Genomic DNA, 27,392 nt, shown 5'->3' with positions numbered 1-27,392 from the left:
ATCATATGTAAGTCATTAATATTTTGGAGTTATCCAAGAGCCTGTATTAGCCTTAGCATTGCCTTCTGTCCATGTGGGAAATATATGAACACTGATTCTACCACACTACCCCTAATGTCACCTGAATAAAAGAAGGAAGAAAGGAAGCCCCATTATCAACGTTTTAAAGAGAGTCTGTCAGTATTTCAGGTCCTCTCACTCACACAATATTAATTAACTTCTTATGGCTGCAGGGGCAGTATTGAGTAGCTTGGATGAAAGGTGCACAGAGGTGCCCAGAGTAAACGGCCTGCTCCTCAGTCATAGTTGCTAATATATGCATATTATTATTAGTATTGGATAGAAAACACTCTGAAGTTTCTAAAACTGTCTGAATTATGTCTGTGAGTATAACAGAACTCATATGGCAGGCAAAAACCTGAGAAGAAATCCAACTAGGAAGTGAGAAATCTGAGGTTGGTTGATTTTCAACTCATCGCCTATTGAAAACACAGTAGGATATGGATCTGTTTGCACTTCCTACGGCTTCCACTAGATGTCAACAGTCTGTAGAACCTTGTCTGATGCCTCTACTGTAATGTGGGGCTGAATGAGAGGGGAATAAGTCAGTGGTCTGGCAGAGAGCCAGGTCCTGGTTACGCGCATTCCACATGATATCAACTTGCGTTCCATTACTTCTGTAATGAAACAGGCAGGGAGCAGGTCTCAAACCCTCGACCTTCTAGCCCGAGGTCTGGCGTGCTATCGACTGTGCCGCAAAAGCATGCTCTAGCGGCAGAGTCGATTTCCGCGCTTATAAACCCAGGGTCGTTACACTCCTCCCTACTTTCAAAGAGCGAGTCCTCGCGCTAGCTTGCGAATCTACGTCTTACAGGAACGCGCTCACCGGCCAAGCACACGCACTGTCGTGGATGCAAGGTCTGATCACTTCTGACACCAATGTAATGAAACAGGCAGGGAGCAGGTCTCGAACCCTCGACCTTCTAGCCCGAGGTCCGGCACGCTATCGACTGTGCCGCAAAAGCATGCTTGAGCGGCAGAGTCGATTTCAGCGCTTATAAACCCAGGGTCGTTACACTTCTATAGACACAAAGGAATTCTCCGGTTGGAACGTTATTGAATATTTATGATAACAACATCCTAAAGATTGATTCTATACTTAGTTTGACAAGTTTCTTCGACCTGTAACATAACTTTTTGAAGTTTTCGTCCGACGTTCAGCTGGACCTGCACGAGCGTTTGGATTTGTGTACTAAACGCGCTAACAAAAGTAGCTACTTGGACATAAATGATGGACATTACGGAACAAAACAAACATTTCTTGTGGAAGTGGAAGTCCTGGGAGTGCATTCTGACGAAGATCAGCAAAGGTAAGTGAAGATTTAAGAGTTTTGTTGACTGCACAATTTGGCGGGTAACTGTATGGCTTCCTTTTGTGGCGGAACGCTGTTCTCAGATTATTGAATATTGTGCTTTTGCCGTAAAGATTTTTGAAATCTGACACAGGAGGTGCATTAAGAACAAGTGTATCTTTAATTCTATGTAAAACATGTATCTTTCATCAAAGTTTATGATGAGTATTTATGTTATTTGACGTGGCTCTCTGCAATTTCTCCGGATATTTTGGAGGCATTTCTGAACATGGCGCCAATGTAAACTTGGTTTTTGGATATAAATATGAACTTAATCGAACAAAACATATATGTATTGTGTAACATGAAGTCCTATGAGTGTCATCTGATGAAGGTCATCAAAGGTTAGGGATTAATTGAATCTCTATTTCTGCTTTTTGTGACTCCTGTCTTTGGTTGGAAAAATGGCTGTGTTTTTCTGTGATATTGCGGTGACCTAACATAATCGTTTGTGGTGCTTTCGTTGTAAAGCCTATTTGAAATCGGACACTTTGGTGGGATTAACAACAAGATTACCTTTAAAATGGTATAAGATACATGTATGTTTGAGGATTTTTTTTGTGAGATTTCTGTTGTTTGAAGTTGTCATATCATCCCGTTAACGGGATTGCAGCCATAAGAAGTTTTAAGATAGCATTGGACAAGGGCTGATAAAAGGGCCAACTGAATGTGTTGGGAATCTTGCCAGGTGTTTCACCTTGTGGCCTAGACATTATGACCTTTTTTGTATCTCAGACTACAGATGAAAGGGAAGCCTTTTTAGATATATTCTTCTAGCCATCTCAAACCATTGAATTGTATCTAGATTCATACAAAGTCCTCTGAAGTTGTCCTTACTTTATATTCAGACACAAGCCAAAGCATGTAAAAAAGCTAAATGCTAATTCACACATAGAGAATAAATACTGTATATTTAAAAAATCCTCATTCCCTCAAGGTTCTTGAGCAAACCTGGAGTGTCATATGATCATTTTAAAGACAACTGAGTATGTGTCACCGCCACAACTCCTCAGAATAACCAGTTACTTTTCCTCTTCCTACTCACTCCCTACTTCCCAGGGCTACCTATCACTGCTAAGGACCAGAGGTCCTTCCCTGGTTTGGCCCCAACCATACAGGAGATTATGAATTTGACTCTAAAATTGCAAAGTAATCCTCTTAAATCTCCTTATGAACTCTGGCAGACCATGCGGTCTGTTACAATTGCCCTTCAGTTCTTCATACAAAAATGTTAGATAGAAAACTCCACATCAGATGCTATGATTGAGTGGTCATCGCCATAATTATCTAGTGATTTCTGTCAGTTCTTTGGACATAGGACTGAGCTGGCTGGTTATATATATATATATGCCAGCAGCATACCACCCTGCATACCACTACTGGCTTGCTTCTGAAGCTAAGCAGGGTTGGTCCTGGTCAGTCCCTGGATGGGAGACCAGATGCTGCTGGAAGTTGTGTTGGAGGGCCAGTAGGAGGCACTCTTTCCTCTGGTCTAAAAAATATCCCAATGCCCCAGGGCAGTGATTGGGGACACTGCCCTGTGTAGGGTGCCGTCTTTCGGATGGGACGTTAAACGGGTGTCCTGACTCTCTGAGGTCATTAAAGATCCCATGGCACTTATCGTAAGAGTAGGGGTGTTAACCCCGGTGTCCTGGCTAAAATTCCCAATCTGGCCCTCAAAACATCATGGTCACCTAATAATCCCCAGTTTACAATTGGCTCATTCATCCCCCTCCTCTCCCCTGTAACTATTCCCCAGGTCATTGCTGCAAATGAGAACGTGTTCTCAGTCAACTTACCTGGTAAAATAACGGTAAAATAAATAAATAAAAATATATATATATATGAATGTATCACTATCCCTGCTAGCAAATCTATAACATTGCTGACTTACGATATTCAGCTCCAGCATGTGAACATGCTTCTAGAGAGGTTCTGTTGAGGTGTAGTGATTGACAAGCTCTCCTGATAAGGCGTGTTAGTAGGATTAAAATACAGCCTATCCACTCTCATAAATGGTATAGCAATGGTATTACAGAGGCATTGATAGCAGCACTATCAATGGCATTGACCTTGACACAGCACACGTGATGCATATTATCAGTGAATGGAAACCCACATCTCACTTGCAGTTTGCTGTCTATCTGCTGCCAAGGCATGTTCTCTCAGTGCATCAAATCATAACAATCCGTAACATTTATGTCGTGACACCATATACTAATTCCCCAACACAGTGGCGGTTGGTGCTGTTTAAGCATATTGGATGGCTGTCATTCATATTCCATTCACCCAGCTCAATGTAACATTGATAGGTTTAGGCTACTACATTATACTCACAGTTTCCCTATACCCATCGTTGCTACAACCTAGCCCATGATTGAAAGTTTACAGCATAGGTGCACAGGTCGAGATGTTTTTTTTGTAGTCAAGGTGACAAACAGTGACACATTCAATACCGTCTTGCACACTCTTGCCTACATGTAGCTGATCTAGAGTGTAATCATTAGTCCAACAGTTGCAAAGAAGAGTTTTTATTGGACAAATTCAGGTAAGTTTATCCTCGTTATATTACGCTTGCTTGCTTATAAGAAATGTTTTTCAATAGAATCGGCGGAATGAATACACACAAACACAGTTCACTTTCATAGTAGCCACATACAAACAGTATGATCCCTTTGCTCGTTGTATAATTCCTTCTTACATCTGTATGCTCTCCTCCTCTCACCTTTTCCCTTTTCTTGTGGTCTTCAGTGCACAACACATCAGTTGTCTGTGGCCAGGCGAAAAAACCTTTCCAAGCCAAACCTTCGTATCCTAACCATTAACCACTACACACAGCCTACATCCTTGTGATAAAGCAGCTTTGCAGTTACACTGGTGGGCCCCGGTGGCAATAAATTAATTAAACCAAAAATGTACTTTGACTTGGAAGAGTGCCAGTGTTGGATAGCCATAGCTAGCTAGCTAACATAGCATCCCTCTCTGTTTGAGCCGGGTGTTTGAATACGCTAAACAAGTAAGTGAAAGTTAAAGTAAAAATATAGACTAATAGATAGCTCTCTCTCTCTCTCTTTCTCTCTCTCGCTTCTCTTTCATTTTTTAAGAAATCTATTGTTGTTCTCTCTCTTTGAGTCAACTACTCACCACGTTTTATGCACTGCAGTGCTAGCTTAGCTAGCTTATGCTTCCAGTCCTATATTCATCCTCTGATACTTTGATTAGGCGGACAACATGTCAGTTCATGCAGCAAGAGCTCTGATAAGTTGGAGGACATCCTCCAGAAGTTGTCATAATTAGTGTGTAAGTATATGGAAGGGGGTGAGCCTGAGCCTCCTAGGTTTTTGTATTGAAATCAATGTACCCACAGGAGGACGGAAGCTAGCTGTCCTACGGCTACACAATGGTGCTACCCTACAGAGTGTTGTTGAGGCTACTGTAGACCTTCATTGAAAAACAGTGTGTTTAAAATCAATGTTTCGGTAACGTGAATATATTTAGTACAGTTGTATCTCAAAAAGACAACTTTTCTAATGTTTCGCTATTTTTACTTTTATGAAATTCACTGAGGAGGATGGTCCTCCCCTTCCTGCTCTGAGGAGCTTCCACTGCCACACATGTACCCTTAAAGGAACCAAACAGTACCATGTGAGATCATTATGTGTACCTCTGAAGGTACATTATGTGTATTTCGATCTTTTTTGTACCCCAGGGAACAATACTGTACTCTAACCATACCCTTTTTACTGAGTGTGTACGGCACAGTCAGCGCACTGCTCACAGCACCATGAAAGTGTTATCTTCACAACAAAGTTCATTTATATAACATACAGTACTTCACAACTCTATTTGTGGATTAAAGATCATGAGCATTATCTACTGAAGAACCTAATCGCAGAATATGATATGGCATAGGTAACTAAATGGTAAAAGGAAAAGCTACTTGTAAACCTAGGGTGTTTCTCAATATTATCAAAAAATTATAACTTTTTTAATGTTTCACTATTTATTTGATTCACTGAGGAGGATGGTCCTCCCCTTGCTCCTCTGAGGAGCCTCGATTGCCCCAATGCACAAATTCCCCCATGACACCATCTTGGAAAAACCCATTGTACAGAGAGAGATAATTAAGGAAAAAAAGGCCTGAGATGGTGTGGTATAAGGCCAATATACCACAGCTAAGGGCTGTTCTTACGCATGACGCATGACGCATCGCAGAGTGCCTGGATATAGCACTTACTTGAGGTATATTGGCCATATACCACAAACCTCCGAGGTGCCTTATTTATATTATAAACTGGTTACCAATGTAATTAGAGCAGTAAAAATAAGTGTTTGGTATACGGTCTGATATACAGTACCACGGCTTTCAGCCAATCAGCATTCAGGGCTCGAACCACCCAGTTTATAATTGGGAATATCTGAGGACACACGCCAGATGTGTGTGTTGCATAGCATATTGGCACCCTTTTTTAAGCCCATCTAGGATGCCAAAAGAGGAGGGGCCATAACTCTTTGTTGGGTACTTTGTATCTACTGTTTGATCATGCAGGTTTACCTAATCAGAAGCACTTCGCCATCCATTGCACAATATGTGATTTGAGAATAATGTGAGTGATGTGGGGACATCTGTAAGAATTAGTATCTTTTTGGTAATTCTTATCATTATCATTGGTAATTCTTATCATTATCATACTGGCCTTCCCCACATGGGGGAAATACTACAGTTTACTATAGAATATTATAGTACTTACTATAGAATTCTGTAGCAAATTGTAGTATACTGTAGAATACTATACTCCACACTGCAGTATCCCTCGATCATGTTTAGTACTTACTATATTATTTTTTTGTATACTGTAGAATACTATCCTACACAATGTGGTATATGTGTGGTACTTACCATACATTATTTGACACTCCCACCAAGTTATAGGCTAGGTATCCCCCAGTAATGCACATCCTCATATCTCGGTTCTGTCTGTCTGGTGAATTCTTAGTAACTTGCTGGGCTGCAGGATACACCTGAGACAGTGTGCTTTATGGCATTGGCTTAAAATATTCATCACTGCACAGCACTTTATTTTACAGAGGAGTAGGGGAGCTTTTAAAAAGGCCTCAATTTGCTCATCTGCCCACTGAAAGCCAGTGCTATGAAATGGATCTTCCGAAGAGTAAGCTTAGCATCACCATGACAAGGAGAAGTGCATTACATCTGACACATTGACATGGTTACAAGGGAGAGAGAGCTGTGAGGAACTGAGGGGTGTTTCCCGGAAGCAGGGGAGAGTGAGATGGCAAATTGGTTAATGTTCCCATGCCTTACAGTAGCTGTTCCTTGCCCAATTGTACCATATTTACAGGTTACTGTGAGCCACCCTTTGTACTCACTCACTGACCAGGGTATGGCTACTGATGTTTCAAAGAAAGAGTAAGATAATTTGAATTGCTCCAACAACAGAAAAGGATGAAGGAACTAAGTGGTTGGTTTCTCAAAAACAGAGCCGAGGGAGAATACAACATTTTATTAGACTGAGAGAGACAGAGATGGGGGCCTAGGATAGAAGATGGTTTGGGCACACCATAAACTGGTTTCTAAGATAGAGGTTTCTGTAGAGACAGAGATGGGTTTGAAATGAGGCAGGGGGAGAACAAACCCTCTGAACTGGTTTCAGAAGCCCCGTTTGCACCTTGCGCTAATGTGGATTTCGTGATCTGATCAATATGATCCAATCAGTGTCACATCAACACATGGTATTAAAATGTGTCTCTTATCCATCCACTATGTCTGCATTGTGACCAGATTTCCTGTTGCCTCCTTGTAATTATTTTGAAAAAATATGAATTATTGACAATTATTGATGCAATACATCAGTGGTGCTACCTGTCAATTATTTTAGAGGCTTGCATAATGATTTAAATGGCTTGACCATCCAGCTTTGTTTACACTTGATCGATATCCAGATACATTGGGTCCCTGAATACCTCCGGAGCTGGTCAGGAAGATCAGATCACAATGCGTCTTTTAATCATCTACACGTGCCCAAAAATTTGGGCACAATCAGAATATGGACAAGATCAGGACAGAGGATGCATGTTAGCACCAGGTATAGACGGGGCTATAGAGAGAGAAGAGTGGGATGACTATGAAACAGTATTTAATAGACAGAGAGAGGAGAGAGAGAAAATCTGATCTGCCCTCTATGTGATGCAGTGCTCTGCCGGGAGCGTCAAGATCACACGTCATTACTCATGATAAGTTGCGAGTCCCAGGTGGGATGCTCATCTCCTCCTCACATGAAGCCTTGAGGAACACATCCATCGCTCATGATACTCGCTGTACTTTCAGCAGCACTACTGTAGCTATGGTATGTGTTCAACACTGAACACCAACTACATCTCACTGTCACAAGCACTTAAGCACTTTATTGATATCCCTAAAAATTATACAATGCCAATGATCACATGTGTTAGCCCATTGAAAAGAGCAATAATGGTCAACCCTTAAGAACAATTGATCAACGCTACAAGACTAAATCAATATGTAAAATCTAACTGAATATTCATCTGAACATTTCCTTGTTCAGTAATCTGTTCATTACACTTTCTAAACAGGAAATCAGATAGTATCAGCCAACAGTGAAACAGATAACATAAAGACAACATCTTTGCTTTCTCCAGATAAATCGTGAGCCTTTTACTGCTTGGCTAGAATGCCCCCATTGAATCCTCCACATACCAGCGTCTAGACAATAAAGCAACCAAACATACACCACTACAGTATATCAGATCAAATACAGTAAAGACATTCAAACCACTCAGGCACCTGCTGTATCTTGACAAATCAAAGCTGATAAACTGACACTAAGTGCAGGTTCTCCTATCTTTCTACATTAACTTCCTATCGTTATTACTATACAGACTTAAGTGTTAAACACTTACCTTGAGAAACAAATCAGTGGAGCAAAGGATGAGAAAGCAGAGATCTCCCACTGAGCTGGTGCATATCCATTCATGTAGTGGCATAGAGAGCTCCGTCCAGAGAGAGGATAGGGTACCAAAGAGACAGCCACTGCAGTGACGGCTGGATAGTTGTGGCACATCGGCAAAGGTTCAGGATAGAAAAAAAACTGCCTCCAACCCCATAAGGTCCACAATGAAGTCCTCCCTACTTCTCTCTCTCTCTGTCTGACTCTCTCTCTCTTTCACCTCATTCAAGCATCACTGACACTCGTCCGCTGGTGCTCCTGCTCTCACCGGCAATAAGCACTCGTACAGTACACGCAACGGAGATCTCCATCTCACGCTGCTGCTGCAATCCCTGTGCATTTGGGAGTGTGCGTGTTTGTGAGTGAGAGAGAGAAAGAGAGAGAGAGAGAGAGCAAGAGAGAGGGGAAGAGGGAGGATGAGAGCCAGGGAGGGTGAGAGAGGGGGAAAGCGCAAGCTGCTGGGGAAAGTCCATAGTTGCCACAGCTGGTGAGGTCATGCATTAACAGTAAAAACCTCCTTATCATGTCTTCTGAGCTGGCATAGTGGCATACGGGCTGGTGAGCTGTTATATCATCTGAACGGCTTCCCAGATTGCCTGTGGGGAAGGCTCTGAAATAATAATGCATTGTGTTTTTAATTGGATGTCTCCTTCCCTCGTTACTTTTAGATATCTGACACCCTGTTTGTGAAAGGAGAAGAGAAGAGACAGAGGGGGAAGGAAGAAAAAGAGGGAGAGGAAACGTTGGGGGAGAGAGAGGAGTTGAGAGAGTATTAGTATGTAATCTGGAAGGAGAGAACAAGAGAGGAAGAGATGTGGACACAAAAGGAGAATTAATAAATTGTATCCAGCTCTGCATGTCTACCGCTGATCGCTGACCTCACAAAGAGATCTTGACTTGCAGCCGTGTTACCATGTTACTGGGATTTGCATATACTAGCAAGAAAAACAACGCCTACAGTATGTCAAAGCCCATCTCCCTTTGAGTTCTTGATTGGTGTAAAGTGTTCTATTATTTTTCTCTGCATTCAAGGTAAGTGCACAGGCAATACTTCCATTCTGGCTGTGGGTTGTGAAATACTTAACTCAGTTGGTTGTGATAAACGCTAGATATTGTGCAGTGAAATGTGGTGTGCATATCATGAGGGTGATATGTGATACATCAAGATGGTGATATGCGATTGGAAAGGATCTTCAAAACAATAAAATCCTCCACCATTGTATGTTTTGTTTTCCTCTGCTGGGTAAGCTACTGCATAACAATGTTGAAATACAGCAGAAATGAGACACTAAGGCACCACAAGTGACTGCTCTGAGAGCTCTCAGACAGTGTGACTAAAAGTTTGCCTGTGCTTTGCTTGAGTAAGCAACCTGCAGAAAAGCTTTCCAAATAACGTTTGTCTTGCAAAGAGCTGAGGGGGAGGCGGAATGGTAATCTGCTGACTGCTGTCTTATTGATTTAAAGGGAGTGTAGCACCTATTTCTCAATGCCAGAAATGCATATAATAGTAACTTAGAGCACCCAAAGAAAAATTCACAAATGACAAACTCTTAAATCAATTGTTATAATATTGTGATGTTGTTCTAAAAGTTGGGTTTGAGGTGTTCTCCAAATCAGCACTAACTTCGGGAAACAATCCCACAATGCCCCGTGGTGAACGTCACACAGTGAATGAAAAGATTCTTTAAAATGTGTGAGAATGAGGCGGGCAAATTGGACATCTACTCGACAATCTGAGGGGCACATTTCATCCCTGAGAACTTTCACAGTCATCAACAACGGAAGGAGGGCTTCATCAAGAAGTTGCTTCTCAAAGTAGATGTTGTCCCTACCATCAATGTGGCTTCTAAAGCATCTCAAACAGCCAGCTGCACCAGCAGAAACTGAGAATTATCAGTGAGAATGTGAGAATGAAAGTGATAAGGGTAAGTGAAAAAACTAGCTTGGTACCTCGATGCTAACGTTATTAACTAGCTATAGTGCTACCGCATTTAGCTCATGTCTTCCATCTACGTAAGACAGGTAAAACTAATCAAATGTCGACATGTCTGCCAGCTGTTGATAGCTAATTGCTGGTGCTGTCATATTCTAGATAGTACAAGATGGGAAAGAGTATTTTTGGCCGCTACGGAGGTCAATGTTACTGTATAGAGCCCAATGTCTGGGGCCAAAACTGTGTGTGTGGATAGCTCGTCTGGTGGATTGATGCGACATCTCCAGCAGACATCTGCTATGGGTTAGGGCATCTCAAAGATATTCCCTACACAGAACTGATGGCAGATTCTAGCAACGGAATATGGAATATACTGGGGCTGCGCATTGTGGGGCTGCAAGTTGCGGTAATTCGTCCGTTCTGTTGCTAAAGGGGAGTTTTCTATACAGCCTGCCATGTGCAGGCTAAACTGATATGACACACTTAGGCCATAGATCCGATTGCGGATCCATAGCCTGGCTCCGGTGCTTCTCAGGCCTTCTTTGGAAGGATATGTTGTGGATTTTGCTCAATTGGAACGTTTATTTTTTTAAATGTTAGGATTAATGTTGTCACAGTTGCTTCTTGTTGATGAGACAGCAGCTAACGTTAGCTTGATAATTAAGTGATAATGCGGGGGTTGTACGGGGGTTGTCTTTCCAGTGCATTATCACTTTTATACAACGGGTTACCAACATATTCAAATAATGGTTGACATATTTTCACTAAAAACATTATTTTGAGGAATTTATTCATACTATTTCATCCTTCCACAAGCTATAGTCCTGACACAAATCTAGGGTTGCTACCAAAGTCGGCTGGTCGTTTGTTCGGTTTGGTTGCTAACCCAGTCGTTCAGTCTTTTTGTTCTGTATCTATGGACGCAACGTTCTTATGCCTTGCATGCTAGCTAGCCAACAATGGCTAAATTACAGTTACGTGGGACATTTACTGTATTTGGATACATCCATAACAATGAGCTAATGAAGCGTGATGTCGCCTGGCATAGAAAATCTGCTCATTCGTCAGGACACTATCGTTCAGAGGAGCTAGCCAACAACACAGCTAACACAATCACTTCAAACTGAAGCTGGAAAGACCGCAAACTAGCTGCAGTTCATTTCGAGTTACCTTTTTTTCAATTTACATTTCTTTGTATATATCCATTAAACTGATGCCATCTAATTCATGATTTCGACTGGCTGAGAAATGCTACCTGCACATCTAAAATAAATGTAAGATAATGTCTAAATACTTTGTATAGTGGAGATCAAGTTTATAAATTGCTTGGCTGGGCTGATGAGACAGTGGATCGCACAGTCAGATGGAACAGCTAGATATGCTCTTCCTCCGTTTCTGAATGAATACAGTGCCTTCGGAAAGTATTCAGACCCCTTTGCTTTTCCCACATTTTGTTACAATACAGCCTTATTTCAAAATTGATTAAATTGATTAAATCAACTTCAGGCCAAAGATTTCAATCTTGGTTTCATCAGACCAGAGAATTTTGTTTCTCATGGTATGAGAGTCTTCAGGTGCCTTTTGGCAAACTCCAAGCGGGGTGTCATGTGCCTTTTACTGAGGAGGGGCTTCCGTCTGGCCACTCTACCATAAAGGCCTGATTGGTGGAGTACTGCAGAGATGGTTGTCCTTCTGGAAGGATCTCCCATCTCTACAGAGGAACTCTAGAGCTCTGTCAGAGTGACCATCAGGTTCTTGATCACCTCCCTGACCCTTCTCCCTCCACCGATTGCTCAGTTTGACGGGGCGTCTAGCTCTAGGAAGAGTCTTGGTGGCTCCAAACTTCTTCCATTTAAGAATGATGGAGGCCACTGTGTTCTTGTGGACCTTTAATGCTGCAAAAATGTTTTGGTACCCTTGTCCAGATCTTTTCCTTGACACTGTCGTGACATGATTTTTGTTAATCTGAGATTTATTTAATCCACTAACTATGTTTAATTGTTACCCGATTCAATTAACCATGTAACTATTAACTCATTAGGCATTTGGGGCAACACGGAAGAAGAGTGTTTTCTATCCAAATATACTAATGATATGCATATCTTATATTCTGGGGATGAGTAGAACGAAGTTGAAATTGTGCACGCTATTTTTCCATATGTGAAAACTCTGCCCCCTATCCCCAAGAAGTTAACGAGTTACCGTCTCCCAAATTAAACTCTAGAAGAAGTTACATATCATTAGCAGTCACTTATTAATCATTACCTCATATCAGTCTCATTCTGCTCAGTTTTAACCTTCTTGGATCTGCAGGAACCCCAAACGTTGCTCATCATTCAGTAAAACACAAGTTGGTTTAATCATTTATTTACTAACTAACTAAATAATAACACAGAATACACATACACACTTATATGAGACAAAAGTCCCTAGTGGACTACCAAGTTATTACAGCTTTTTACACAGAGATGGAAAAATAAGTAGAGAAATGAGTAAAATAGAGAGATGGAGAAAAAGGGACATTTATCATGGATACATTCTAGGACTTTCTTCACAATAATCATATACTTTGCATGTGAACCGCCACCCGTTTTGGAATAAGAAGCAATGAATGTATTTACGTGTTTGAATGCCGTTGTACATGCCACTTGTATATGCTCTGATTGTCCACCATATGTCACAATGTCCTTCTTAGTTGTCTGGTCTCCAATGGGCTGTTTTTGTTCAGAACTTGTTCTTAGCTTGTGTGGATAGTCAGAGTTTGAACCCCTTTACACGGACAGCTGCAATCTGTTCATGTTCAGGTAGTCTGGTGAGTTTATCTTCTTCATCTTGAGTTGTTTCAACCATTTCCCACATGTAGCTAACACTCCCCGTTTCCTGGTCTGGCAGGTGAGGTTATCTTCTCATCTAGTGTTGAGGTTGAGAGTTTCAGAGTTTCTAACGATTTCAACGGGTGGACCACAGTCTCACGTCGTCTGGTATGATTTGTTAATTCTTAGTCAGGCACCAATGTCGAAAAGGGCAGTTCCATCACGCTGACAAGCTCTCTGACCTCACTCGGGGCGTGGCTACTTAATGTGCAAAGGATATGATTAGAAGTTATCTCTTGTGACTCCTAAAATCACATTCCTATCTTACAAAAAATAGTTTCATTAATTGTCATATCACATAGAAAACATATTGGATGGAAACTTGACCACTAGAGGGGGTGTCCTTCCTAAGTTACAGTATTTGGTTCATACAGTTTTTAATTACATCACAAAATGAAAAGCAACATTATTATTATTTAGGTCCCCACTGACCATTTCCCACATTCTTTATGTTAGAAATATTGTTCCAGAGTTCACTTTTTGGATGCTAGAGTTTTGGGCTGGTAAACCTCTCACTATACAAAGACATTCCCATCCCAATTCTAGAGAGCCAGGGAGTCCTCTGCTGCATAAAATGTTTGACCAGTGTGTGGAGGTAGTAAAGGGTCTGGGAGAGGGTCTGGTGATTGTCAGCCCTTGCCAAGCTGATCTGACCCAATGTGATCCTCACGTGTAGTCATGACAACACAATCCGGTCTCGGAGCTCTACTCCTTCGACCTCATTGCTTGGTTTTTGCTCTGACATACACTGTCAACTGTGGGGCCTTATATAGACAGTTGTGTGCCTTTCCAAATCATGTCCAATCAATAGAATATTCCACAGGTGGACTTCAGTTGTAGAAACATCTCACGGATGATCAATGGAAACAGGATGCAGCTGAGCAACATTTTTTGGCTCAATGCAAAGGGTCTGAATACTTGTGTAAATAAGTTTTTTTTTTTTTTTTTTATATATATATATATATATTTGCAAAAATGTCAAAATCCTGTTTTTGTTTTGTCATTATGGGGCACTGTGTGTAGATTGCTGAGAAATGTTTTATTAAATCCATTTTAGAATCAGGCTGTAACGTATCAAAATGTGGACAAAGTCAAGGGGTCTGAATACTTTCTGAAGGATCTGTATTATCATCTTGTCATACTAATGGTACCACTCGTGATTTGCCTGAAGAGCATTTGGTAATAATAGCTATTTCTTTCTAGATGGCAAAATAAGTGAGTTAGATTTTGTTTGTGTACTGCCATATGTCGATAACATACCTACGTTTGTCAATGGTATGGCCTAGTAAATATCCTTAACCTAGCCAGCTAGACACTGATAGCCGCAAACTAAAACCAGGGAGAGAGGGAAGAGATAATTCACTTTCTGTTTAATCTGCTGCTGGCTTGCTAATGTTCACTCAAATAAGTTTTCCACATGTAATTGATGAAATTCGTTTTTTTTTCTATAAAGGTTGTACCTGTGTCAATATGTTGTGAATAATGTCGAAAAATCGCCACAGCCAGTTTCCATATTAAAAAGGAAGTGCCACTTGGTGCGCACCATTTTACCGTGTACAGTAGACTACAGGCAATCTGTTCTTCCACCTTGTCAAAGAATTATGACCTTGCGTTTAGGACCTTCCGTCAGTCTTTGTGGTTTTCAAGTTAGAACCCATGTATATCAGGTACTATACAGCACCAACTACATACATATCTGATAGGGTCCATTATCTCATTCAGCTGGTTACAGAGAACAGAGAAAATGTATTTGCACATTATAAGGGGAAGTTAGGGAGCGAGAGGACTCTGTTTAGGTTCAGCAGCCAACGTTATTGTGTTTCTTCCACTTGTTTTGGCAGTTAATTTTCCGCTATTTTCAAATGCTCAGAGGAGAGGAAGTATGCTGTCAAGTGCATCTCTCAGATGTACATTCTTAGGTGAAATATTTATAATTCTAAATCTAAATTATTCATTTTTCCTATGTTGTTAAAAAACTTCTTCAGGATCGGTGGGTCCCCCACGGGGGCGATTGAGCTAATGTAGACTAATGTGATTAGCATGAATTTCTAAGTAACAAGAACATTTCCCAGGACATAGACATATCTGATATTGGCAGAAAGCTTAAATTCTTGTTAATCTAACTGCACTATCCAATTTACAGTAGCTATTACAGTGAAATAATACCATGCTATTGTTTCAGGAGAGTGCACAGTTATGAACTTGAAAACATTTGGGCAGTCATGATGCTACATTTTGAACAGAAATGCAATGGTTCATTGGATCAGTCTAAAACTTAGCACATACCCTGCTGCCATCTAGTGGCCAGCATCTAAATGGTGCCTGGGCTGGAATAATACATTATGGCCTTTCTCTTGCATTTCAAAGATGATGGTACAAAAACAATACAAAAAAAAAATCGTTTTTTTCTTTTGTATTTTCTTTTAACAGATCTAATGTGTTATGTTCTCCTACATTCCTTTCACATTTCCACAAACTTCAGAGTGTTTCCTTTCAAATGATATCAAGAATATGCATATCCTTGCTTCAATGCCTGAGCTACAGGCAGTTAGATTTGGATATGTCAGGAGTATGTCAGATCCTTAAGAGGTTTTAAAAAAAAAAAGGGGACCAGAGCAAATAAAAAGTGTATTTTTAATTATTATTATTTTTATTTATGGTAACAGACTAACCAAATCAAATCAAATGTATTTATATAGCTCTTCTTACATCAGCTGATATCTCAAAGTGCTGTACAGAAACCCAGCCTAAAACCCCAAACAGCAAGCAATGCAGGTGTAGAAGCACGGTGGCTAGGAAAATCTCCCTAGAAAGGCCAAAACCTAGGAAGAAACGAGGAGGAACCAGGCTATGAGGGGTGGCCAGTCCTCTAGAGAGAATAACTGCAGTGTACCGCAGTTGAACTGCAGTTATACTGCACTTGAACTGCAGTTATTCTGCACTTGAACTGCAGTTACACTGCAAAATTACTGCGGTAAAAATGTTTTTATTTTGAACGCCGTATTCGCAGCACACTGCAGTTGTACTGCACTCTAATAATGATGATCATATCATATAGCTGACATCTTAACTTTAGCTAATTTGTATTCAGGAATTACAGGAAAAGAAACTCTCAACAAGATCATTATTTACAAGTTAATGGGGCGCTAATTACAGAAAATAGCTTACAGTTGTGAGTGTGATGAAATTAAAGTAGGGCCTTCTACTGGATAATTTTAGAACTTGGACACCCTCTCGTTGGCCTAAAAATATATCCTCATTTGACTTTGGTGCAGGTCATGTTCTTTACATTACTGTCTCTGGTAAACACACACTATATAAAATAAAATCAATGTTTATTTGTCACATGTACAGGATACAGAAAGTGTAAACGGTACAGTGAAATGGTGACTTGCATACTGGAGTCTTTTGTTTAGGCATGTAGCTAGCTAGCAAGCTAAACAATTAACCATCATCTCAATTCATAACATTACTACCCTGCATGAATCTGCAGGAGGCTAAATCTAACCGACTAGATTTAGTTCGTAATATTTAGCTAGCTAGCTAACATTAGGCTATAACTAACAATGCAAATGGCTCAGTGTCACACCCTGATCTGTTTGACCTGTCTTTGTCCTTGTCTCTACCCCCCGCCAGGTGTTGCCCATCTACCCCATTATCCACAGTGTACTTCTACCTGTGTTCTCGGTTTGTCTGTTGCCAGTTTGTTTGTTTTGTCAAGCCTACCAGCGTTTTTCCTGTGCTTCTGTCTTTCTCTAGTTACTGTTTTCTAGCTTTGCAAGTTTTTGACCATTCTGCCTGCCCTGACCCTGAGCCTGCCTGCCTTTCTGTACCTTCCAGACTCTGCTCTGGACTACTGTTCTCTGCCTGCCCTTGACCTGTCATTTGCCTGCCCCCTGTTTCTGTAATAAACTTTTGTTTCTTAGAAAACTGTCTGCATCTGGGTCTTCTCCTGAGCCTTGATACTGAGATTCTAAAAATATTACTACACAGATCATACACGTAATGTTAGTAAGTGAGCCAGCCAGCTAGAGATAGCTAGCTAGCTAACAGTACGCTTTAACTTGTAATGAAAACAACTTAATGAAAAATGTAGAAACCTATATCTGAAAATGTATCTAGACACTCTTACCCATAGACATGGATAAACGCTTCTCCCGCTCTGTCATGGATGCCATGGTTACCCTTAGTTTGAAGATGTAATCTGGAGACAGGTGCAACAGACTTCTTCTGTGTGTTCTCTTTTTGACTCCCTCCGCATATTTGTAATCAAACTCCAACATTTTCTCCACCTTCGTAGCTATCATACTCTGCTTCCACCGGGAATTCCACTGACAGGTCGGGGGCATCCTGACGGGTTGCATCCCTACCTGGTATGGCAACTGCTCGGCCTCCGACCGCAAGGCACTGCAGAGGGTAGTGCGTACTGCCCAGTACATCACCAGGGCCAAGCTTCCTGCTATCCAGGACCTGTATATCAGGCGGTGTCAGAGGAAGGCCCTAAACATTTTCAAAAACTCCAGCCACCCTTGTCATAGACTGTTCTCTCTGCAACCGCATGGCAAGCGGTACCGGAGCGCCACGTCTAGGTCCAAGAGGCTTCTAAACAGCTTCTACCCCCAAGCCATAAGACTCTAATGGCTACCCAGACTATTTGCATTGCCCCCCCCCCCACACTGCTGCTACTCTCTGTTATTATCTATACACAGTCACTCTAATAACTCTACCTACATGTACATAATTACCTCAATTATCTCGACACCGGTGCCCCCACAGATTGACTCTGTACTGGTACCCCCTGTATATAGCCCCATTATTGTTATTCACGGCTGCTCTTTGATTATTTGTTATTTTTACCTTTTTGGGGCTGTATTTTCTTAACTGCATTGTTGGTTTAGGGCTTGTAAGTAAGCATTTCACTGTTGTATTTGATGCATGTGACAAATAACATTTGACTGGATTTGATTTAAAAACTCTGTCCTCCAGAAAGTGCAGAGCATTAGCAACACTTTTGCAGTTGTTCATGATATATACATATAAAAAGCTGCGTTAGAAAGGACTACCTACACATACTGAGCAGCTCATGTTATAAACAGAAGTGAGCTACATGGCCAAACTCATCTCTCAGCATGTCCAGCCCATCCGTTATCTCAGCTAATCCTGGCTAGCGGGAAGGTTCCTGTCTTTTTCTGTTGCTAAACCAACTCGGCTCGTAATTTAATAATTGTTTTCGTATTTACAGATGGGATACACGTTTGTTATTAAGGCACATGAAAGTTCACATGTTACAGAAGGCATTTCTGCTCAAAAACTAATTTTGATTAAAAAACTAATGTTTACCTTTTTTACCTAGATCCCTGAAACAAGTCACATTTTGTTGAGTTTCAGCCTGAATTTAAAATGGATTAAATTGCAGTTTTGTGTCACTGCCCTACACAAAATACCCCATAATGTCAAATTGTCATGTGTTTTTAGACACTTCACAAATTAATATAAATGAAAAGCTGAAGTATGTTGAGTCAATAAGTATTCAACACCTTTTTTATGGCAAGTCTAAATTAGGTCAGGAGTAAAAAAAAATCATAACATGTCACATAAGTTGAATTGACTCACTTTGTATGAAATTATATTTTTAACATGATTTCTGAATGACTACCTCATCTCTGTACCCCACACATACAATTATCTGTATGGTGCCTCAGTCGAGCAGTTAATTTCAATCACAGATTCAACCACAAAGACCAGGAAGGTTTACCAATACCTCGCAAAGAAGGACACTTATTAGAAGATGGGTAAAAAATAAAACTGAGTTAGGAAGGACACTTGTATCTTTGTAGTGACTGGGTGTATTAATACACCATCTAAAGAGTAATTAATAATTTCACCATGCTCAAAGGGATTTTGAATATCTGCTTTTTTCATTATTACCCATCTACCAATAGGTGCCCTTCTTTGCGAGGCATTGGAAAAGCTCCCTGGTGTTTGTGGTTGAATCTGTGTTTGAAATTCACTGCTCAACTGAGGGATCTTACAGACAATTCTATGTGTGGGGCACAGAGATCAGGTAGTCATTCAAAAATTATGTTAAACACTATTATTGCACACAGAATAAGTCCATGCAACTTATTATGTGACTTGTTAAGCACATTTTTACTCCTGAACTTATTTAGGTTTGCCATAACAAAGGGGTTCAATACTAATAGACTCAAGGCATTTCAGCTTTTCATTTTTAATAAATTAGTAAAATGGCACTGTGGGGTATTATGTGTAGGCCAGTGCCAAATTATCTCAATTTAATACATTTTAAATTCAGGCGGAGGGTTGAATACTTTCTGAAGGCACTGTTGTTCTACACACAGAGGAGTCAGCCTGCCTATTCATCATGTTAGTGTCATGTTCCTCATCAAGGAGTAAGGATCAAGGCTCAGTTTTGTCAGCACGGTATGCTGTTGGACTTTGTTATTAGACTCATTTAAAGGATTCCACTAGTGCAGAACAAGAAGAGCTAATTAGAATATGAACACAGACTTAGTGTTTAGGTTTATGGAGTAAACATGTGAGGAATAATTATCTGCTTAAACAAACAAGAAGAAACACTTACACAGTAACTCGTTTGTGCAAACTGCGGCACATCAGAAACTGTAAAATTACCGGCCAATCTTCATTTTGGTGATTAAAAGCTCAGATCTGATAGCAATGGCTTTTAGCCATGATGATTTATGCAGTGATACAAACCAGTCAGAGTTTTCCCTGACTATGTGACCTGAATAAGAAAAACTCTGAAGCCTTTTCCTGGTCAGGTAAAATTCCTGTTCCTACGTATAGACACGCGTCTCCATAGCCCTGGCCATGGAGCTGATATCAGTGTTGATGTTATAGTCATTCTTCTGCACATACAACAGTGATGACAGCGTTGGTGTCCTTGGGGTGTGAGGAAGCACTGTAATGGTCTCTGGTGAGAGAGTCTACCTCAGATGGACTCATTATAGTCTTACAACCACGGCTTTGTTTACAACCTCAGCTGTGTCAACGGCCATTCCTGTCTCTGGCTCTACAGTTAAAAAATGAGACAGATGATCTGAACCTCTGTGCCATGGGACGGTGTAGAGTTTCCCTTTGCAAAAGCTATCGCAATGTGCTCTGATTTTTAAGGACAATGTTTGTTTGATTCTTTTGCTATGTTCACAATAAAGAATGCAGAGGTGTTTTGGTACTTTTCCACTAAAGTTACATTTTGGATTGCTTGAGGGTGAATCTGCACCTGTGTTTATAATTGAATACACATTTTAAATTGGCAATAGAGCATGTTTGAGTTGCAGCTGAGTACATTTTTGTTTAGCAGTGAAAACATTCATTTCTTAAATCCAATTCTCGCAGAACAGGAAGAAGAATGTTTAGGACTTACAGTGCAATAGGAAAATGTATTCAGACCCCTTCCCTTCTTCCACATTTTGTTATGTTACAGCCTTATTCTAAAATTGATTAAATCCATTTTTTCCCGCTTCAATCTACACACAATACCCCATAATTACAAAACAGTATTAAAAATAAAGAACATATGTCACGATCGCGTTGACATGAACGAGAGGACCAAGGCGCAACATGATTTGAATACATCTTCTTTTAATAACAACGACGAAGATGAACACGACACACTTATACAACACTAACGAAAACAAACGATCGTGAAAAAACTTCAAACGTAAGTGCACACACAAACTCACTTACGTCGACATATACATATACACAAACAATGACCCACAAACAGCTAAAGCCTATGGCAGCCTTAAATATGGCTCCCAACTAGAGACAACCGAAATCAGCTGTCTCTAATTGAGAACCCATTCCGGCCACCATAGACTTTCCTAGAACTACACCCAACATAGACACAGCTAGACACATACACTCAACACAAAACCATAAACTACAACAAACACCCCCTCTACCATATAATACCCCAAAATACACACATACCCCATGTCACACCCTGACCTAACTAAAATAATAAATAAAACAAATAATACTAAGGCCAGGGCGTGACATAACCCCCCCCCCTTAAGGTGCGAACTCCGGACGCACCAGCACATAGTCTAGGGGAGGGTCTGGGTGAGCTTCCTTCCACGGCGGCGGCTCCGGCACTGGTCGTGGTCCCCACCCCACCATAGTCATAAGGGGCAGCACCGGGATAAGGGGCAGCACCGGGATAAGGGGCAGCACCGGGATAAGGGGCAGCACCGGGATAAGGGACAGCACCGGGATAAGGGGCAGCACCAGGATAAGGGGCAACACCAGGATAATGGGCAGATCCTGACTGGATGACGGCTCCGGCGGATCCTGGTTGGACGGCTCATGGCTGGCTGACAGATCTGGCTGTTCATGGCTAGCTGACGGATCCGGGCGCTCATGGCTGGCAGACGGATCTGGACGCTCATGGCTGGCTGACAGATTTGGACGCTCATGGCTGGCTGACGGCTCTGGCAGATCCTGTCTGGTTGGCGGCTCTGGCAGATCCTGTCTGGTTGGCGGCTCTGGCAGATCCTGTCTGGTTGGCGGCTCTGGCAGATCCTGTCTGGTTGGCGGCTCTGGCAGATCCTGTCTGGTTGGCGGCTCTGGCAGATCCTGTCTGGTTGGCGGTTCTGGCAGATCCTGTCTGGTTGGCGGCTCTGGCAGATCCTGTCTGGTTGGCAGCTCTGGCAGATCCTGTCTGGTTGGCGGCTCTGGCAGATCCTGACTGACGAATGGCTCTAGCGGCTCCTGACTGACTAATGGCTCTGACGGCTCGGGACAGACGGGCGGCTCTAATGGCTCTGGACAGACGGATGGCTCAGACGGCACTGGGCAGACGGATGGCTCAGATGGCGCTGGGGAGACGGATGGCTCAGACGGCGCTGGGGAGACGGATGGCTCAGACGGCGCTGGGGAGACGGATGGCTCTGGCCGGATGAGGCGCACTGTAGGCCTGGTGCGTGGTGCCGGAACTGGAGGCACCGGGCTAAAGGCACGCACTTTCAGGCTAGTGCAGGGAGAAGGAACAGGGCATACTGGACCCTGGGGACGCACATTAGGCCTAGTGCGTGGGGCCGGAACTGGTGGTATCGGACTGGGGACACGCATCTCAGGGCTAGTGCGGGGAGCAGCAACAGGATGCACAGGACTCTGGAGACGCACAGGAGGCTTAGTGCGTGGTGCCGGAATTGGTGGTACCTGGCTGGAGACACGCACCATAGGACGAGTGCGTGGAGGAGGAACAGGGCTCTGGAGACACACTGGAAGCCTGTTACGTGGTGTAGGCACTGGTGGAACTGAACTGGGGCGGGAAGGTGGCGCCGGAAATACCGGACCGTGCAGGCGTACTGGTTCCCTTGAACACCGAGCCTGCCCAACCTTACCTGGTTGAATGCTCCCCGTCGCCCGACCAGTGCGGGAAGGTGGAATAACCCGCACCGGGCTATGTAGGCGAACCGGGGACACCATGCGTAAGGCTGGTGCCATGTATACCGGCCCGAGGAGACGCACTGGAGACCAGACGCGTTGAGCCGGTATCATGGCACCTGGCTCAATGCCCAATCTAGCCCTACCAGTGCGGGAAGGTGGAATAACCCGCACTGGGCTATGAACACGTACAGGAGACACCGTGCGCTCTACTGCGTAACACGGTGTCCGCCCGTACTCCCGCTCTCCACGGTTAGCCTGGTAAGTGGGCGCAGGTCTCCTACCTGCCCTCGGCCCACTACCTCTTTCCCCCCCCCCAGGAAATTTTTTGGGCTGACTCACAGGCTTCCTACCGCGTCGTCGTGCTGCCTCCATTCGCCGGTATCCCTCCTCACACTGCGCCAGAGAATCCCAGGCTGGCTCCGGCACTCGCCCTGGGTCGATCGCCCACCTGACGATCTCCTCCCACGTAGTGTAGTCCAGATTACGCTCCCATTTCCATTCCTCTTTGTGCTGCTCCTGTTGCCGCTGGTCATGTTGCTTGATCCGGTATAGGTGGGTCATTCTGTCACGATCGCGTTGACATGAACGAGAGGACCAAGGCGCAACATGATTTGAATACATCTTCTTTTAATAACAACGACGAAGATGAACACGACACACTTATACAACACTAACGAAAACAAACGATCGTGAAAAAACTTCAAACGTAAGTGCACACACAAACTCACTTACGTCGACATATACATATACACAAACAATGACCCACAAACAGCTAAAGCCTATGGCAGCCTTAAATATGGCTCCCAACTAGAGACAACCGAAATCAGCTGTCTCTAATTGAGAACCCATTCCGGCCACCATAGACTTTCCTAGAACTACACCCAACATAGACACAGCTAGACACATACACTCAACACAAAACCATAAACTACAACAAACACCCCCTCTACCATATAATACCCCAAAATACACTCATACCCCATGTCACACCCTGACCTAACTAAAATAATAAATAAAACAAATAATACTAAGGCCAGGGCGTGACAACATAAATACCTTATTCAGACCCTTTACTCAGTACGTTATTGAAGCACCTTTGGCAGTGTGTCACACTTGTATTTGGCGAGTTTCATCCATTCTTCTCTGCAGATCCTCCCAAGCTGTCAGGTTGGATGGGGAGCGTCGTTGCACAGCTATTTTCAGGTCTCTCCAGAGACATTTGATCGGGTTCAAGTCCGGGCTCTGGCTGGGCCACTCAAGGACATTCACATACTTGTCCCAAAGACACTCCTGCGTTGTCTTAGCTGTGTGCTTAGGGTCGTTGTCCTGTTGGAAGGTGAACCTTCGTCACATCCTTAGGTCCAGAGTGCTCTGGAGCAGGTTTTCATCAAGGATCTCTCTGTACTTGACTCCGTTCATCTTTCCCTCTATCCTGACTAGTCTCCCAGTCCCTGCCGCTGAAAAACATCCCCACAGAATGTTCGTAGGGATGGTGCCAGGTTTCCTCCAGACGTGACACTTGGCATTCAGGACAAAGAGTTCAAACTTGGTTTCATCAGACCAGATAATCTTGTTTCTCATGGTCTGAGAATCCTTTATGTGCCTTTTGGCAAACTCCAAGTGGGCTGTCTTGTGCCTTTTACTAAGGAGTGGCTTCCGTCTGGCCACTCTACCATAAAGGCCTGATTGGTGGAGTACTGCAGAGATTATTGTCCTTCTGGAAGGTTCCCACGCTCTCCACAGAGGAACTCTGGAGCTCTGTCAGAGTGACCATTGGGTTCTTGGTCACCTCCTGGACCAAGGCCATTCTCCCCCGATTGCTCAGTTTGGCCGGGTGCCAGCTCCAGGAAGGTTCCAAACTTCGTCCATTGAAGAATGAGGGGGGGCTACTGTGTTCTTGGGGACCTTCAATGCTGCAGACATATTTTGGTACCCTTCCCCAGATCTGTACCTCGACCCAATCCTGTCTTGGAGCTCTACGGACCAATTCCTTCGACCACATGGCTTGGTTTTTGCTCTGACATGCACTGTCAACTGTGGGACCTTATATAAACAGGTGTGTGCCTTTACAAATCATGTCCAATCAATTGAGTTTACTAAAGGTGGATTCCATTCAAGTTGTAGAAACATCTCAAGGATGATCAATGGAACCAGGATGCACCTGAACTCAATTTCGATTCTCATAGCAAAGGGTCTGAATACTTATGTAAATATGTATTTCTGTTTTTTATTTTTAAGACATTTCTTAAAATGTCTGAAAACCTGTTTTCGTCTTGTCATTATGGGATATGGTCTGTAGATTGATGAATAAAAAAATATATAAAATCTAGTGTAGAATAAGGCTGTAATGTAACAAAATATGGAAAAAGGGACGAGGTCTGAATATTTTCTGAATGCACTGTATGCCTGAAACTCACTAACTCAGTCTAATAGAATTATATAGTAGGTATTTTTGCCTGAATGAGCATCACAACCTTTCCTGAATGAAATGAAGTGCTTAATATAATTTTCTCAGGTGAAGCTCTCAACACAGGATGTTCCTTCACTTGAGTGCCTGCGTCTTTCTCTAATCTGGTTACGAGTAACTTTACCTTCAGAGTCTATGAGAGATAATGTCATTGCAGAGCTGCACAGGGTGAGGAGAATAGCTTTCATCCCCACTGCTTCTCAGAATATGAATGCATCATTGAAATGATGGAGACTGGTGAGATGGTGGTACTCTATGTCAGATACAACTCCACTCTCCTCATTGCAGACTAGATTAGATCAGTCCACTCTCCTCATTGAGGACTACATTCGATCAGTCCACTCTCCTCATTGCGGACTACATTAGATCAGTCCACTCTCTTCATTGCAGACTACATTAGACCAGTCCACTCTCCTCATTGCAGACTAAATTAGATCAGTCCACTCTCTTCATTGCAGACTAAATTAGATCAGTCCACTCTCCTCATTGCAGACTAAATTAGATCAGTCCACTCCTCATTGCAGACCACATTAGACCGGTCCACTCTCCTCATTGCAGACCACATTAGACCAGTCCACTCTCCTCATTGCAGACTAAATTAGATCAGTCCACTCTCTTCATTGCAGACTACATTAGATCAGAAAGGAAAGGCGTATGTGGTTATTTGTGAACAACAAAGCACTTTTTATTTATCACGACTTCATGCTGCTCTGTTGCTCCTACTTTAAATCTCCTTCAACCCATTATTTATGATCATGATCAGACTCCAGACTATTCCAATTATAAGGGAATCTATGTAGTTCAGCATAAAAATATAACTGATTAAACGAAAGTTGTCATGAAAAATTGTGTGCTAGAGTGGTGGTATGGAAGTCTGACTGTTTTCCTGGTAATCATATCCTCTGGTACTCTGCGTATGAAGTTAATTAGTGCTGGATGACACCTCTTTGTTCTCCTAGCTCAGCAATTAGACGAAGTTCATCACACACCAGGGGTAGATTTGCAAGAGAAGATGCTGTATCATCTTCACACAAAATATCTTTGTATTTTTTGACATTATACAAACTAGTGCACATCTCACACACACAGGCAGGCAGACACGCACACATGCACCTACTGTACATATGCAAGCACACACAAACACACCATGCTCCATCATTGAATTGTAGTTTTCTCATGTGTAAAGATGTTATCTTTAATCCAAATTAAATGATTGTTACTTAATCTGGCACATCCATGTGAGCTCAATATACCACCTCTCTGACATCCTTTTGGCCTTCTGGAGTAATCCACAGTGAAGTTGAAATAGTGGCAGAGCTCCAACAAACCAATTTACTCTTGGTCTAAAGTCTGGATATTTATGTTACAGCTTACTGTCACTTAGAGATCTCAACAAAACAAGAGCAGAAGCAGAGTGCAGATAATTTTTTGTAATGCATGCATCGTCATCTACAGTATAACGTACTCCTGTTTACATTATACTGCTGGTTGGGCCAAATGTTATATTTGTGATGATTGTTGTGAGCTGACCCCCGCAGCTTCATCATCAGAGCATGATGAATGTGAGACTGAGATACGTCTTAGACATGTATATTAGACAGTATTGTTGTGACTGGAGTAGTATAATATAAATGGTCATTATACAAGATATTGTATGAACTTATCTGCACATAAACATCGTGGTTCTGTTTGAAGAGTAAGATTTTGCGTCATTCTGCCACTCTCTGTCTCTCTCTTACTCTCACTCTCTCTTTCTTCTCCTGTAGCAGAAGAATGATTGTGGAACATTGATTATCTGCTCAAAGACACAACTGCTGTGAGGAATATGTGTGCAAAACCCAGTAGAATGGTTGCTAAGACCTGTCACCGAGGATCTGCTTAGTGCAGCTCAGCTGAGAACAACAGATTGTACTAAAGAATCATTGATGAGAGTTTCCACTCATTCTCCAAATATCTGTCTCAATTTATACCGTGCATAAGAAGGGACAAGGAAGTAGTGGAGTAGTGTTATGGAAGTCTGACTGTTTTCCTGGTAGTCATATCCTCTGGTACTCTGCGTATGAAAGTTAATTAGTGCTGGATGATACTTCTTTGTTCTCCTAGCTCAGCAATTAGACGAAGTTCATCACACACCAGGGGTAGACTTGCAAGAGAATATTATGTATCATCATTGGCGAATAGCCAATCTTGCACCTGACTAGCCAATTCAACTCAACTCCATGATTTATGACTGAGTTGAGCGGCGACTAGTGTGGGCGGTCTGGGACTCTGACGTCACATAAAATT

General features: G+C 42.4%; 1 protein-coding gene across 2 annotated transcripts in view; it reads right to left on the bottom strand.

The window, feature by feature from the left end:
- The window catches only part of LOC129857570 (inhibitory synaptic factor 2A-like), a 37,299-nt gene extending 28,363 nt beyond the window's left edge, over positions 1–8,936 (bottom strand). The window contains exon 1 of one of the 2 annotated variants that reach the window (XM_055925977.1): positions 8,352–8,936. The gene's annotated coding sequence lies outside the window, so the exon portion shown is untranslated. The remainder of the gene's footprint in view (positions 1–8,351) is intronic. The other variant, XM_055925984.1, reaches the window with a different exon arrangement.
- Positions 8,937–27,392: the final 18,456 nt, after the last annotated feature.

The sequence above is a fragment of the Salvelinus fontinalis genome, chromosome 1, assembly GCF_029448725.1.
Source record: "Salvelinus fontinalis isolate EN_2023a chromosome 1, ASM2944872v1, whole genome shotgun sequence".
NCBI classification, from domain to species: domain Eukaryota; kingdom Metazoa; phylum Chordata; class Actinopteri; order Salmoniformes; family Salmonidae; genus Salvelinus; species Salvelinus fontinalis.
The sequence above is the reverse complement of the archived record's forward strand: the minus strand, read 5'-3'. Positions and strand labels throughout refer to the sequence as shown.